Source organism: Mixophyes fleayi, chromosome 2 (assembly GCF_038048845.1).
Source record: "Mixophyes fleayi isolate aMixFle1 chromosome 2, aMixFle1.hap1, whole genome shotgun sequence".
Taxonomy (NCBI): Eukaryota; Metazoa; Chordata; class Amphibia; order Anura; family Limnodynastidae; genus Mixophyes; species Mixophyes fleayi.
This window is the reverse complement of record NC_134403.1, coordinates 200,809,921-200,825,824: the sequence shown is the minus strand read 5'-3', so window position 1 is coordinate 200,825,824 and position 15,904 is coordinate 200,809,921. Positions and strand designations below refer to the sequence as shown.

General features: G+C 39.5%; 8 non-coding genes across 8 annotated transcripts; all 8 read left to right on the top strand.

Annotated features, from left to right (window-relative positions):
• The first annotated feature begins 2,614 nt into the window (after positions 1–2,614).
• On the top strand, positions 2,615–2,688 carry TRNAI-AAU (transfer RNA isoleucine (anticodon AAU)). Its single transcript has one exon. It is a non-coding gene; the product is annotated as a tRNA-Ile (tRNA).
• A 2,408-nt stretch (positions 2,689–5,096) lies between these two features.
• TRNAI-AAU (transfer RNA isoleucine (anticodon AAU)) lies at positions 5,097–5,170 on the top strand. Its single transcript has one exon. It is a non-coding gene; the product is annotated as a tRNA-Ile (tRNA).
• A 1,170-nt stretch (positions 5,171–6,340) lies between these two features.
• Positions 6,341–6,414, top strand: TRNAI-AAU (transfer RNA isoleucine (anticodon AAU)). The gene has a single exon. It is a non-coding gene; the product is annotated as a tRNA-Ile (tRNA).
• Positions 6,415–7,578: 1,164 nt separating this feature from the next.
• Positions 7,579–7,652, top strand: TRNAI-AAU (transfer RNA isoleucine (anticodon AAU)). Its single transcript has one exon. It is a non-coding gene; the product is annotated as a tRNA-Ile (tRNA).
• A 2,408-nt stretch (positions 7,653–10,060) lies between these two features.
• TRNAI-AAU (transfer RNA isoleucine (anticodon AAU)) lies at positions 10,061–10,134 on the top strand. The gene has a single exon. It is a non-coding gene; the product is annotated as a tRNA-Ile (tRNA).
• A 1,169-nt stretch (positions 10,135–11,303) lies between these two features.
• Positions 11,304–11,377, top strand: TRNAI-AAU (transfer RNA isoleucine (anticodon AAU)). The gene has a single exon. It is a non-coding gene; the product is annotated as a tRNA-Ile (tRNA).
• A 1,170-nt stretch (positions 11,378–12,547) lies between these two features.
• TRNAI-AAU (transfer RNA isoleucine (anticodon AAU)) lies at positions 12,548–12,621 on the top strand. Its single transcript has one exon. It is a non-coding gene; the product is annotated as a tRNA-Ile (tRNA).
• A 1,164-nt stretch (positions 12,622–13,785) lies between these two features.
• Positions 13,786–13,859, top strand: TRNAI-AAU (transfer RNA isoleucine (anticodon AAU)). The gene has a single exon. It is a non-coding gene; the product is annotated as a tRNA-Ile (tRNA).
• Positions 13,860–15,904: the final 2,045 nt, after the last annotated feature.

Sequence of the window (15,904 nt, the reverse complement as noted above, 5' to 3'; positions counted from 1 at the left end):
TTTCTCGTTTTTGTCTGTTTTCGCTCCAAAGATCCTTTTGAGATTTTCACTCACTGGAGAACGTATCTTAGCGATCACCATGATGTCTATGAAACCCTGCTCAGCAGAACATGTAACCAAAAGTAAAACATGGGCCGGTTAGCTCAGCTGGTTAGAGCGTGGTGCTAATAACGCCAATGTTGCGGGTTCGATCCCCATACGGGCCAAAAATTTTAAGGTTATTCAGACTGTCTACTTCGTGGACACATTGTGAAAAACCGTCAAAGAGTATAAATTAGAAGTCATGGCTGTATGTGTTTATATACACAGCACCATTACAGAAAAACCAGTGAAGCAGTTTGCTTGTTATAGATTTAACTAATGTTCATTCCAGTAATATCAAAGAAAAAGCAAAAGTTGCGTTTCATTTAACTGTTTAGGCATGAGAATTGGATTTAGTTGACTTATTCCTAGAGTTCAAGTAACCAGTCTCCTGAAAGTTTACCAGCTTTTATTAAAATATTTGTCCCTCCAAGCTGCAAAAGGAATGTGAGGATCTGCAAAGTCATGAGAGAAAATGTCAATGGAAAATTTTTCTGGAACTAAAATTCTTGACTTTTCCATCCTCATCCAGTGCAATTTCAGCCAAAAATAGGGGATGCAGATTGCGTCACTGCACATGAACAATTTGCCAAATGATAACAGGTTGCATTAAAATGTTTCCTTTTCTAAGCCTGAAGAGAAATGTAAGGGTGCTCCAATGATTTTTACAAGTTTTGACAAACTTCAAGGATGCGGGATGAGAAATGAAGTTAGCTTGAAGCAATTCCTTAAAAACACAAGCATTAATCTAAAGATATTTAACCCTTCTTGATGACTGCTTAAGGATCCAGTGCACATGAGTTTGGCAGATGATGATAAAGAGTTCCTCTCGTACTTTACCTCCATCTTCTCTCTTTGCTTTACTCGGTTGCAACGCTTTCAGGCAAACTTCCCATGCAGACTTAAAACTTCTTGTCTCAATCTTCTAAACTACAGCAGATCCACATATCAGCCTACATCTGGACAGGTGACCACACCATGGGATCCCAGAGCAGAGGGCAATGGGATTGCTGAAAGTCCAAAGACGTGATAGTAGAAATCGCTGAAAACGCTTTCATACAAAAAAAATCCCTGACATCAATTCTAGTAAACATAGTGAAGGCCAGTCCTCTTTAGCATAGGGACAGCATCCAGGGTTATATTCCCTGATGGTCAGTGTTGGATTTCTCGTTTTTGTCTGTTTACGCTCCAAAGATCCTTTTGAGATTTTCACTCACTGGAGAACATATCTTAGCGATCACCATGATGTGTATGAAACCCTGCTCAGCAGAACATGTAACCAATAGTAAAACATGGGCCGGTTAGCTCAGCTGGTTAGAGCGTGGTGCTAATAACGCCAAGGACACGCGTTCGATCCCTGTACAAGCCAAACATTTTAAGGTTATTCAGACTGTCTACTTCAAGGACACATTGTGAAAAACCGTCAAAGAGTATAAATTAGAAGTCATGGCTGTATGTGTTTATATACACAGCACCATTACAGAAAAACCAGTGAAGCAGTTTGCTTGTTATAGATTTAATTAATGTTCATTCCAGTAATATCAAAGCAAAAGTTGCGTTTCACTTAACTGTTCAGGCATGAGAATTGGATTTAGTTGACTTATTCCTAGAGTTCAAGTAACCAGTCTCCTGAAAGTTTACCAGCTTTTATTAAAACATTTGTCCCTCCAAGCTGCAAAAGGAATGTGAGGATCTGCAAAGTCATGAGAGAAAATGTCAATGGAAATCTTTTCTCGAACTAAAATTCTTGACTTTTCCATCCTCACCCAGTGCAATTTCAGCCAAAAATAGGGGATGCAGATTGCGTCACTGCACATGAACAATTTGCCAAATGATAACAGGTTGCATTAAAATGTTTCCTTTTCTAAGCCTGAAGAGAAATGTAAGGGTGCTCCAATGATTTTTACAAGTTTTGACAAACTTCAAGGATGCGGGATGAGAAATGAAGTTAGCTTGAAGCAATTCCTTAAAAACACAAGCATTAATCTAAAGATATTTAACCCTTCTTGATGACTGCTTAAGGATCCAGTGCACATGAGTTTGGCAGATGATGATAAAGAGTTCCTCTCGTACTTTACCTCCATCTTCTCTCTTTGCTTTACTCGGTTGCAACGCTTTCAGGCAAACTTCCCATGCAGACTTAAAACTTCTTGTCTCAATCTTCTAAACTACAGCAGATCCACATATCAGCCTACATCTGGACAGGTGACCACACCATGGGATCCCGGAGCAGAGGGCAATGGGATTTCTGAAAGTCCAAAGACGTGATAGTAGAAATCGCTGAAAATGCTTTCTCACAATAAAAATCCCTGACATCAATTGGAGTAAACATAGAGAAGGCCAGTCCTCTTTAGCATAGGGACTGCATCCAGGATTATATTCCCTGATGGTCAGTGTTGGATTTCTCGTTTTTGTCTGTTTTCGCTCCAAAGATCCTTTTGAGATTTTCACTCACTGGAGAACGTATCTTAGCGATCACCATGATGTCTATGAAACCCTGCTCAGCAGAACATGTAACCAAAAGTAAAACATGGGCCGGTTAGCTCAGCTGGTTAGAGCGTGGTGCTAATAACGCCAATGTCGCGGGTTCGATCCCCGTACGGGCCAAAAATTTTAAGGTTATTCAGACTGTCTACTTCGTGGACACATTGTGAAAAACCGTCAAAGAGTATAAATTAGAAGTCATGGCTGTATGTGTTTATATACACAGCACCATTACAGAAAAACCAGTGAAGCAGTTTGCTTGTTATAGATTTAACTAATGTTCATTCCAGTAATATCAAAGAAAAAGCAAAAGTTGCGTTTCATTTAACTGTTTAGGCATGAGAATTGGATTTAGTTGACTTATTCCTAGAGTTCAAGTAACCAGTCTCCTGAAAGTTTACCAGCTTTTATTAAAATATTTGTCCCTCCAAGCTGCAAAAGGAATGTGAGGATCTGCAAAGTCATGAGAGAAAATGTCAATGGAAAATTTTTCTGGAACTAAAATTCTTGACTTTTCCATCCTCATCCAGTGCAATTTCAGCCAAAAATAGGGGATGCAGATTGCGTCACTGCACATGAACAATTTGCCAAATGATAACAGGTTGCATTAAAATGTTTCCTTTTCTAAGCCTGAAGAGAAATGTAAGGGTGCTCCAATGATTTTTACAAGTTTTGACAAACTTCAAGGATGCGGGATGAGAAATGAAGTTAGCTTGAAGCAATTCCTTAAAAACACAAGCATTAATCTAAAGATATTTAACCCTTCTTGATGACTGCTTAAGGATCCAGTGCACATGAGTTTGGCAGATGATGATAAAGAGTTCCTCTCGTACTTTACCTCCATCTTCTCTCTTTGCTTTACTCGGTTGCAACGCTTTCAGGCAAACTTCCCATGCAGACTTAAAACTTCTTGTCTCAATCTTCTAAACTACAGCAGATCCACATATCAGCCTACATCTGGACAGGTGACCACACCATGGGATCCCAGAGCAGAGGGCAATGGGATTGCTGAAAGTCCAAAGACGTGATAGTAGAAATCGCTGAAAACGCTTTCATACAAAAAAAATCCCTGACATCAATTCTAGTAAACATAGTGAAGGCCAGTCCTCTTTAGCATAGGGACAGCATCCAGGGTTATATTCCCTGATGGTCAGTGTTGGATTTCTCGTTTTTGTCTGTTTACGCTCCAAAGATCCTTTTGAGATTTTCACTCACTGGAGAACATATCTTAGCGATCACCATGATGTGTATGAAACCCTGCTCAGCAGAACATGTAACCAATAGTAAAACATGGGCCGGTTAGCTCAGCTGGTTAGAGCGTGGTGCTAATAACGCCAAGGACATGCGTTCGATCCCTGTACAAGCCAAACATTTTAAGGTTATTCAGACTGTCTACTTCAAGGACACATTGTGAAAAACCGTCAAAGAGTATAAATTAGAAGTCATGGCTGTATGTGTTTATATACACAGCACCAATACAGAAAAACCAGTGAAGCAGTTTGCTTGTTATAGATTTAATTAATGTTCATTCCAGTAATATCAAAGCAAAAGTTGCGTTTCACTTAACTGTTCAGGCATGAGAATTGGATTTAGTTGACTTATTCCTAGAGTTCAAGTAACCAGTCTCCTGAAAGTTTACCAGCTTTTATTAAAACATTTGTCCCTCCAAGCTGCAAAAGGAATGTGAGGATCTGCAAAGTCATGAGAGAAAATGTCAATGGAAATCTTTTCTCGAACTAAAATTCTTGACTTTTCCATCCTCACCCAGTGCAATTTCAGCCAAAAATAGGGGATGCAGATTGCGTCACTGCACATGAACAATTTGCCAAATGATAACAGGTTGCATTAAAATGTTTCCTTTTCTAAGCCTGAAGAGAAATGTAAGGGTGCTCCAATGATTTTTACAAGTTTTGACAAACTTCAAGGATGCGGGATGAGAAATGAAGTTAGCTTGAAGCAATTCCTTAAAAACACAAGCATTAATCTAAAGATATTTAACCCTTCTTGATGACTGCTTAAGGATCCAGTGCACATGAGTTTGGCAGATGATGATAAAGAGTTCCTCTCGTACTTTACCTCCATCTTCTCTCTTTGCTTTACTCGGTTGCAACGCTTTCAGGCAAACTTCCCATGCAGACTTAAAACTTCTTGTCTCAATCTTCTAAACTACAGCAGATCCACATATCAGCCTACATCTGGACAGGTGACCACACCATGGGATCCCGGAGCAGAGGGCAATGGGATTTCTGAAAGTCCAAAGACGTGATAGTAGAAATCGCTGAAAATGCTTTCTCACAATAAAAATCCCTGACATCAATTGGAGTAAACATAGAGAAGGCCAGTCCTCTTTAGCATAGGGACTGCATCCAGGATTATATTCCCTGATGGTCAGTGTTGGATTTCTCGTTTTTGTCTGTTTTCGCTCCAAAGATCCTTTTGAGATTTTCACTCACTGGAGAACGTATCTTAGCGATCACCATGATGTCTATGAAACCCTGCTCAGCAGAACATGTAACCAAAAGTAAAACATGGGCCGGTTAGCTCAGCTGGTTAGAGCGTGGTGCTAATAACGCCAATGTCGCGGGTTCGATCCCCGTACGGGCCAAAAATTTTAAGGTTATTCAGACTGTCTACTTCGTGGACACATTGTGAAAAACCGTCAAAGAGTATAAATTAGAAGTCATGGCTGTATGTGTTTATATACACAGCACCATTACAGAAAAACCAGTGAAGCAGTTTGCTTGTTATAGATTTAACTAATGTTCATTCCAGTAATATCAAAGAAAAAGCAAAAGTTGCGTTTCATTTAACTGTTTAGGCATGAGAATTGGATTTAGTTGACTTATTCCTAGAGTTCAAGTAACCAGTCTCCTGAAAGTTTACCAGCTTTTATTAAAATATTTGTCCCTCCAAGCTGCAAAAGGAATGTGAGGATCTGCAAAGTCATGAGAGAAAATGTCAATGGAAAATTTTTCTGGAACTAAAATTCTTGACTTTTCCATCCTCATCCAGTGCAATTTCAGCCAAAAATAGGGGATGCAGATTGCGTCACTGCACATGAACAATTTGCCAAATGATAACAGGTTGCATTAAAATGTTTCCTTTTCTAAGCCTGAAGAGAAATGTAAGGGTGCTCCAATGATTTTTACAAGTTTTGACAAACTTCAAGGATGCGGGATGAGAAATGAAGTTAGCTTGAAGCAATTCCTTAAAAACACAAGCATTAATCTAAAGATATTTAACCCTTCTTGATGACTGCTTAAGGATCCAGTGCACATGAGTTTGGCAGATGATGATAAAGAGTTCCTCTCGTACTTTACCTCCATCTTCTCTCTTTGCTTTACTCGGTTGCAACGCTTTCAGGCAAACTTCCCATGCAGACTTAAAACTTCTTGTCTCAATCTTCTAAACTACAGCAGATCCACATATCAGCCTACATCTGGACAGGTGACCACACCATGGGATCCCAGAGCAGAGGGCAATGGGATTGCTGAAAGTCCAAAGACGTGATAGTAGAAATCGCTGAAAATGCTTTCATACAAAAAAAATCCCTGACATCAATTCTAGTAAACATAGTGAAGGCCAGTCCTCTTTAGCATAGGGACAGCATCCAGGGTTATATTCCCTGATGGTCAGTGTTGGATTTCTCGTTTTTGTCTGTTTACGCTCCAAAGATCCTTTTGAGATTTTCACTCACTGGAGAACATATCTTAGCGATCACCATGATGTGTATGAAACCCTGCTCAGCAGAACATGTAACCAATAGTAAAACATGGGCCGGTTAGCTCAGCTGGTTAGAGCGTGGTGCTAATAACACCAAGGTCACGGGTTCGATCCCTGTACGGGCCAAACATTTTAAGGTTATTCAGACTGTCTACTTCAAGGACACATTGTGAAAAACCGTCAAAGAGTATAAATTAGAAGTCATGGCTGTATGTGTTTATATACACAGCACCATTACAGAAAAACCAGTGAAGCAGTTTGCTTGTTATAGATTTAATTAATGTTCATTCCAGTAATATCAAAGCAAAAGTTGCGTTTCACTTAACTGTTTAGGCATGAGAATTGGATTTAGTTGACTTATTCCTAGAGTTCAAGTAACCAGTCTCCTGAAAGTTTACCAGCTTTTATTAAAACATTTGTCCCTCCAAGCTGCAAAAGGAATGTGAGGATCTGCAAAGTCATGAGAGAAAATGTCAATGGAAATCTTTTCTCGAACTAAAATTCTTGACTTTTCCATCCTCATCCAGTGCAATTTCAGCCAAAAATAGGGGATGCAGATTGCGTCACTGCACATGAACAATTTGCCAAATGATAACAGGTTGCATTAAAATGTTTCCTTTTCTAAGCCTGAAGAGAAATGTAAGGGTGCTCCAATGATTTTTACAAGTTTTAACAAACTTCAAGGATGCGGGATGAGAAATGAAGTTAGCTTGAAGCAATTCCTTAAAAACACAAGCATTAATCTAAAGATATTTAACCCTTCTTGATGACTGCTTAAGGATCCAGTGCACATGAGTTTGGCAGATGATGATAAAGAGTTCCTCTCGTACTTTACCTCCATCTTCTCTCTTTGCTTTACTCGGTTGCAACGCTTTCAGGCAAACTTCCCATGCAGACTTAAAACTTCTTGTCTCAATCTTCTAAACTACAGCAGATCCACATATCAGCCTACATCTGGACAGGTGACCACACCATGGGATCCCGGAGCAGAGGGCAATGGGATTTCTGAAAGTCCAAAGACGTGATAGTAGAAATCGCTGAAAATGCTTTCTCACAATAAAAATCCCTGACATCAATTGGAGTAAACATAGAGAAGGCCAGTCCTCTTTAGCATAGGGACTGCATCCAGGATTATATTCCCTGATGGTCAGTGTTGGATTTCTCGTTTTTGTCTGTTTTCGCTCCAAAGATCCTTTTGAGATTTTCACTCACTGGAGAACGTATCTTAGCGATCACCATGATGTCTATGAAACCCTGCTCAGCAGAACATGTAACCAATAGTAAAACATGGGCCGGTTAGCTCAGCTGGTTAGAGCGTGGTGCTAATAACACCAAGGTCACGGGTTCGATCCCCGTACAGGCCAAACATTTTAAGGTTATTCAGACTGTCTACTTCGTGGACACATTGTGAAAAACCGTCAAAGAGTATAAATTAGAAGTCATGGCTGTATGTGTTTATATACACAGCACCATTACAGAAAAACCAGTGAAGCAGTTTGCTTGTTATAGATTTAACTAATGTTCATTCCAGTAATATCAAAGAAAAAGCAAAAGTTGCGTTTCATTTAACTGTTTAGGCATGAGAATTGGATTTAGTTGACTTATTCCTAGAGTTCAAGTAACCAGTCTCCTGAAAGTTTACCAGCTTTTATTAAAACATTTGTCCCTCCAAGCTGCAAAAGGAATGTGAGGATCTGCAAAGTCATGAGAGAAAATGTCAATGGAAAATTTTTCTGGAACTAAAATTCTTGACTTTTCCATCCTCATCCAGTGCAATTTCAGCCAAAAATAGGGGATGCAGATTGCGTCACTGCACATGAACAATTTGCCAAATGATAACAGGTTGCATTAAAATGTTTCCTTTTCTAAGCCTGAAGAGAAATGTAAGGGTGCTCCAATGATTTTTACAAGTTTTGACAAACTTCAAGGATGCGGGATGAGAAATGAAGTTAGCTTGAAGCAATTCCTTAAAAACACAAGCATTAATCTAAAGATATTTAACCCTTCTTGATGACTGCTTAAGGATCCAGTGCACATGAGTTTGGCAGATGATGATAAAGAGTTCCTCTCGTACTTTACCTCCATCTTCTCTCTTTGCTTTACTCGGTTGCAACGCTTTCAGGCAAACTTCCCATGCAGACTTAAAACTTCTTGTCTCAATCTTCTAAACTACAGCAGATCCACATATCAGCCTACATCTGGACAGGTGACCACACCATGGGATCCCAGAGCAGAGGGCAATGGGATTGCTGAAAGTCCAAAGACGTGATAGTAGAAATCGCTGAAAATGCTTTCATACAAAAAAAATCCCTGACATCAATTCTAGTAAACATAGTGAAGGCCAGTCCTCTTTAGCATAGGGACAGCATCCAGGGTTATATTCCCTGATGGTCAGTGTTGGATTTCTCATTTTTGTCTGTTTACGCTCCAAAGATCCTTTTGAGATTTTCACTCACTGGAGAACATATCTTAGCGATCACCATGATGTGTATGAAACCCTGCTCAGCAGAACATGTAACCAATAGTAAAACATGGGCCGGTTAGCTCAGCTGGTTAGAGCGTGGTGCTAATAACACCAAGGTCATGGGTTCGATCCCTGTACGGGCCAAACATTTTAAGGTTATTCAGACTGTCTACTTCAAGGACACATTGTGAAAAACCGTCAAAGAGTATAAATTAGAAGTCATGGCTGTATGTGTTTATATACACAGCACCATTACAGAAAAACCAGTGAAGCAGTTTGCTTGTTATAGATTTAATTAATGTTCATTCCAGTAATATCAAAGCAAAAGTTGCGTTTCACTTAACTGTTTAGGCATGAGAATTGGATTTAGTTGACTTATTCCTAGAGTTCAAGTAACCAGTCTCCTGAAAGTTTACCAGCTTTTATTAAAACATTTGTCCCTCCAAGCTGCAAAAGGAATGTGAGGATCTGCAAAGTCATGAGAGAAAATGTCAATGGAAATCTTTTCTCGAACTAAAATTCTTGACTTTTCCATCCTCATCCAGTGCAATTTCAGCCAAAAATAGGGGATGCAGATTGCGTCACTGCACATGAACAATTTGCCAAATGATAACAGGTTGCATTAAAATGTTTCCTTTTCTAAGCCTGAAGAGAAATGTAAGGGTGCTCCAATGATTTTTACAAGTTTTAACAAACTTCAAGGATGCGGGATGAGAAATGAAGTTAGCTTGAAGCAATTCCTTAAAAACACAAGCATTAATCTAAAGATATTTAACCCTTCTTGATGACTGCTTAAGGATCCAGTGCACATGAGTTTGGCAGATGATGATAAAGAGTTCCTCTCGTACTTTACCTCCATCTTCTCTCTTTGCTTTACTCGGTTGCAACGCTTTCAGGCAAACTTCCCATGCAGACTTAAAACTTCTTGTCTCAATCTTCTAAACTACAGCAGATCCACATATCAGCCTACATCTGGACAGGTGACCACACCATGGGATCCCGGAGCAGAGGGCAATGGGATTTCTGAAAGTCCAAAGACGTGATAGTAGAAATCGCTGAAAATGCTTTCTCACAATAAAAATCCCTGACATCAATTGGAGTAAACATAGAGAAGGCCAGTCCTCTTTAGCATAGGGACTGCATCCAGGATTATATTCCCTGATGGTCAGTGTTGGATTTCTCGTTTTTGTCTGTTTTCGCTCCAAAGATCCTTTTGAGATTTTCACTCACTGGAGAACGTATCTTAGCGATCACCATGATGTCTATGAAACCCTGCTCAGCAGAACATGTAACCAATAGTAAAACATGGGCCGGTTAGCTCAGCTGGTTAGAGCGTGGTGCTAATAACACCAAGGTCACGGGTTCGATCCCCGTACAGGCCAAACATTTTAAGGTTATTCAGACTGTCTACTTCGTGGACACATTGTGAAAAACCGTCAAAGAGTATAAATTAGAAGTCATGGCTGTATGTGTTTATATACACAGCACCATTACAGAAAAACCAGTGAAGCAGTTTGCTTGTTATAGATTTAACTAATGTTCATTCCAGTAATATCAAAGAAAAAGCAAAAGTTGCGTTTCATTTAACTGTTTAGGCATGAGAATTGGATTTAGTTGACTTATTCCTAGAGTTCAAGTAACCAGTCTCCTGAAAGTTTACCAGCTTTTATTAAAACATTTGTCCCTCCAAGCTGCAAAAGGAATGTGAGGATCTGCAAAGTCATGAGAGAAAATGTCAATGGAAAATTTTTCTGGAACTAAAATTCTTGACTTTTCCATCCTCATCCAGTGCAATTTCAGCCAAAAATAGGGGATGCAGATTGCGTCACTGCACATGACAATTTGCCAAATGATAACAGGTTGCATTAAAATGTTTCCTTTTCTAAGCCTGAAGAGAAATGTAAGGGTGCTCCAATGATTTTTACAAGTTTTGACAAACTTCAAGGATGCGGGATGAGAAATGAAGTTAGCTTGAAGCAATTCCTTAAAAACACAAGCATTAATCTAAAGATATTTAATCCTTCTTGATGACTGCTTAAGGATCCAGTGCACATGAGTTTGGCAGATGATGATAAAGAGTTCCTCTCGTACTTTACCTCCATCTTCTCTCTTTGCTTTACTCGGTTGCAACGCTTTCAGGCAAACTTCCCATGCAGACTTAAAACTTCTTGTCTCAATCTTCTAAACTACAGCAGATCCACATATCAGCCTACATCTGGACAGGTGACCACACCATGGGATCCCAGAGCAGAGGGCAATGGGATTGCTGAAAGTCCAAAGACATGATAGTAGAAATCGCTGAAAACGCTTTCATACAAAAAAAATCCCTGACATCAATTCTAGTAAACATAGTGAAGGCCAGTCCTCTTTAGCATAGGGACAGCATCCAGGGTTATATTCCCTGATGGTCAGTGTTGGATTTCTCGTTTTTGTCTGTTTACGCTCCAAAGATCCTTTTGAGATTTTCACTCACTGGAGAACATATCTTAGCGATCACCATGATGTGTATGAAACCCTGCTCAGCAGAACATGTAACCAATAGTAAAACGTGGGCCGGTTAGCTCAGCTGGTTAGAGCGTGGTGCTAATAACGCCAAGGTCACGGGTTCGATCCCTGTACGGGCCAAACATTTTAAGGTTATTCAGACTGTCTACTTCAAGGACACATTGTGAAAAACCGTCAAAGAGTATAAATTAGAAGTCATGGCTGTATGTGTTTATATACACAGCACCATTACAGAAAAACCAGTGAAGCAGTTTGCTTGTTATAGATTTAACTAATGTTCATTCCAGTAATATCAAAGAAAAAGCAAAAGTTGCATTTCACTTAACTGTTTAGGCATGAGAATTAGATTTAGTTGACTTATTCCTAGAGTTCAAGTAACCAGTCTCCTGAAAGTTTACCAGCTTTTATTAAAACATTTGTCCCTTCAAGCTGCAAAAGGAATGTGAGGATCTGCAAAGTCATGAGAGAAAATGTCAATGGAAATCTTTTCTCGAACTAAAATTCTTGACTTTTCCATCCTCATCCAGTGCAATTTCAGCCAAAAATAGGGGATGCAGATTGCGTCACTGCACATGAACAATTTGCCAAATGATAACAGGTTGCATTAAAATGTTTCCTTTTCTAAGCCTGAAGAGAAATGTAAGGGTGCTCCAATGATTTTTACAAGTTTTGACAAACTTCAAGGATGCGGGATGAGAAATGAAGTTAGCTTGAAGCAATTCCTTAAAAACACAAGCATTAATCTAAAGATATTTAACCCTTCTTGATGACTGCTTAAAGATCCAGTGCACATGAGTTTGGCAGATGATGATAAAGAGTTCCTCTCGTACTTTACCTCCATCTTCTCTCTTTGCTTTACTCGGTTGCAACGCTTTCAGGCAAACTTCCCATGCAGACTTAAAACTTCTTGTCTCAATCTTCTAAACTACAGCAGATCCACATATCAGCCTACATCTGGACAGGTGACCACACCATGGGATCCCAGAGCAGAGGGCAATGGGATTGCTGAAAGTCCAAAGACGTGATAGTAGAAATCGCTGAAAATGCTTTCATACAAAAAAAATCCCTGACATCAATTCTAGTAAACATAGTGAAGGCCAGTCCTCTTTAGCATAGGGACAGCATCCAGGGTTATATTCCCTGATGGTCAGTGTTGGATTTCTCGTTTTTGTCTGTTTACGCTCCAAAGATCCTTTTGAGATTTTCACTCACTGGAGAACATATCTTAGCGATCACCATGATGTGTATGAAACCCTGCTCAGCAGAACATGTAACCAATAGTAAAACATGGGCCGGTTAGCTCAGCTGGTTAGAGCGTGGTGCTAATAACACCAAGGTCACGGGTTCGATCCCCGTACGGGCCAAACATTTTAAGGTTATTCAGACTGTCTACTTCAAGGACACATTGTGAAAAACCGTCAAAGAGTATAAATTAGAAGTCATGGCTGTATGTGTTTATATACACAGCACCATTACAGAAAAACCAGTGAAGCAGTTTGCTTGTTATAGATTTAATTAATGTTCATTCCAGTAATATCAAAGCAAAAGTTGCGTTTCACTTAACTGTTTAGGCATGAGAATTGGATTTAGTTGACTTATTCCTAGAGTTCAAGTAACCAGTCTCCTGAAAGTTTACCAGCTTTTATTAAAACATTTGTCCCTCCAAGCTGCAAAAGGAATGTGAGGATCTGCAAAGTCATGAGAGAAAATGTCAATGGAAATCTTTTCTCGAACTAAAATTCTTGACTTTTCCATCCTCATCCAGTGCAATTTCAGCCAAAAATAGGGGATGCAGATTGCGTCACTGCACATGAACAATTTGCCAAATGATAACAGGTTGCACTAAAATGTTTCCTTTTCTAAGCCTGAAGAGAAATGTAAGGGTGCTCCAATGATTTTTACAAGTTTTGACAAACTTCAAGGATGCGGGATGAGAAATGAAGTTAGCTTGAAGCAATTCCTTAAAAACACAAGCATTAATCTAAAGATATTTAACCCTTCTTGATGACTGCTTAAGGATCCAGTGCACATGAGTTTGGCAGATGATGATAAAGAGTTCCTCTCGTACTTTACCTCCATCTTCTCTCTTTGCTTTACTCGGTTGCAACGCTTTCAGGCAAACTTCCCATGCAGACTTAAAACTTCTTGTCTCAATCTTCTAAACTACAGCAGATCCACATATCAGCCTACATCTGGACAGGTGACCACACCATGGGATCCCGGAGCAGAGGGCAATGGGATTTCTGAAAGTCCAAAGACGTGATAGTAGAAATCGCTGAAAATGCTTTCTCACAATAAAAATCCCTGACATCAATTGGAGTAAACATAGAGAAGGCCAGTCCTCTTTAGCATAGGGACTGCATCCAGGATTATATTCCCTGATGGTCAGTGTTGGATTTCTCGTTTTTGTCTGTTTTCGCTCCAAAGATCCTTTTGAGATTTTCACTCACTGGAGAACGTATCTTAGCGACCACCATGATGTCTATGAAACCCTGCTCAGCAGAACATGTAACCAATAGTAAAACATGGGCCGGTTAGCTCAGCTGGTTAGAGCGTGGTGCTAATAACGCCAAGGTCACAGGTTCGATCCCCGTACGGGCCAAAAATTTTAAGGTTATTCAGACTGTCTACTTCGTGGACACATTGTGAAAAACCGTCAAAGAGTATAAATTAGAAGTCATGGCTGTATGTGTTTATATACACATCACCATTACAGAAAAACCAGTGAAGCAGTTTGCTTGTTATAGATTTAATTAATGTTCATTCCAGTAATATCAAAGAAAAAGCAAAAGTTGCGTTTCATTTAACTGTTTAGGCATGAGAATTGGATTTAGTTGACTTATTCCTAGAGTTCAAGTAGCCAGTCTCCTGAAAGTTTACCAGCTTTTATTAAAACATTTGTCCCTTCAAGCTGCAAAAGGAATGTGAGGATCTGCAAAGTCATGAGAGAAAATGTCAATGGAAAATTTTTCTGGAACTAAAATTCTTGACTTTTCCATCCTCATCCAGTGCAATTTCAGCCAAAAATAGGGGATGCAGATTGCGTCACTGCACATGACAATTTGCCAAATGATAACAGGTTGCATTAAAATGTTTCCTTTTCTAAGCCTGAAGAGAAATGTAAGGGTGCTCCAATGATTTTTACAAGTTTTGACAAACTTCAAGGATGCGGGATGAAAAATGAAGTTAGCTTGAAGCAATTCCTTAAAAACACAAGCATTACTCTAAAGATATTTAACCCTTCTTGATGACTGCTTAAGGATCCAGTGCACATGAGTTTGGCAGAGGTTGATAAAGAGTTCCTCTCGTACTTTACCTCCATCTTCTCTCTTTGCTTTACTCGGTTGCAAGGCTTTCAGGCAAACTTCCCATACAGACTTAAAATTTCTTGTCTCAATCTTCTAAACTACAGCAGATCCACATATAAGCCTACGGGATCCCGGAGCAGAGGGCAATGGGATTTCTGAAAGTCCAAAGATGTGAGAGTAGAAATCGCTGAAAATGCTTTCTCACAATAAAAATCCCTGACATCAATTGGAGTAAACATAGAGCGTGGTGCTAATAACGCCAAGGTCACGGGTTCGATCCCCGTACGGGCCAAACATTTTAAGGTTAATCAGACTGTCTACTTCAAGGACACATTGTGAAAAACCGTCAAAGAGTATAAATTAGAAGTCATGGCTGTATGTGTTTATATACACAGCACCATTACAGAAAAACCAGTGAAGCAGTTTGCTTGTTATAGATTTAACTAATGTTCATTCCAGTAATATCAAAGAAAAAGCAAAAGTTGCGTTTCATTTAACTGTTTAGGCATGAGAATTGGATTTAGTTGACTTATTCCTAGAGTTCAAGTAGCCAGTCTCCTGAAAGTTTACCAGCTTTTATTAAAACATTTGTCCCTTCAAGCTGCAAAAGGAATGTGAGGATCTGCAAAGTCATGAGAGAAAATGTCAATGGAAATCTTTTCTCGAACTAAAATTATTGACTTTTCCATCCTCATCCAGTGCAATTTCAGCCAAAAATAGGGGATGCAGATTGCGTCACTGCACATGAACAATTTGCCAAATGATAACAGGTTGCATTAAAATGTTTCCTTTTCTAAGCCTGAAGAGAAATGTAAGGGTGCTCCAATGATTTTTACAAGTTTTGACAAACTTCAAGGATGCGGGATGAGAAATAAAGTTAGCTTGAAGCAATTCCTTAAAAACACAAGCATTAATCTAAAGATATTTAACCCTTCTTGATCACTGCTTAAGGATCCATTGCACATGAGTTTGGCAGATGATGATAAAGAGTTCCTCTCGTACTTTACCTCCATCTTCTCTCTTTGCTTTACTCGGTTGCAATGCTTTCAGGCAAACTTCCCATGCAGACTTAAAACTTCTTGTCTCAATCTTCTAAACTACAGCAGATCCACATATCAGCCTACATCTGGACAGGTGACCACACCATGGGATCCCAGAGCAGAGGGCAATGGGATTGCTGAAAGTCCAAAGACGTGATAGTAGAAATCGCTGAAAATGCTTTCATACAAAAAAAATCCCTGACATCAATTGGAGTAAACATAGTGAAGGCCAGTCCTCTTTAGCATAGGGACAGCATCCAGGGTTATAATCCCTGATGGTCAGTGTTGGATTTCTTGTT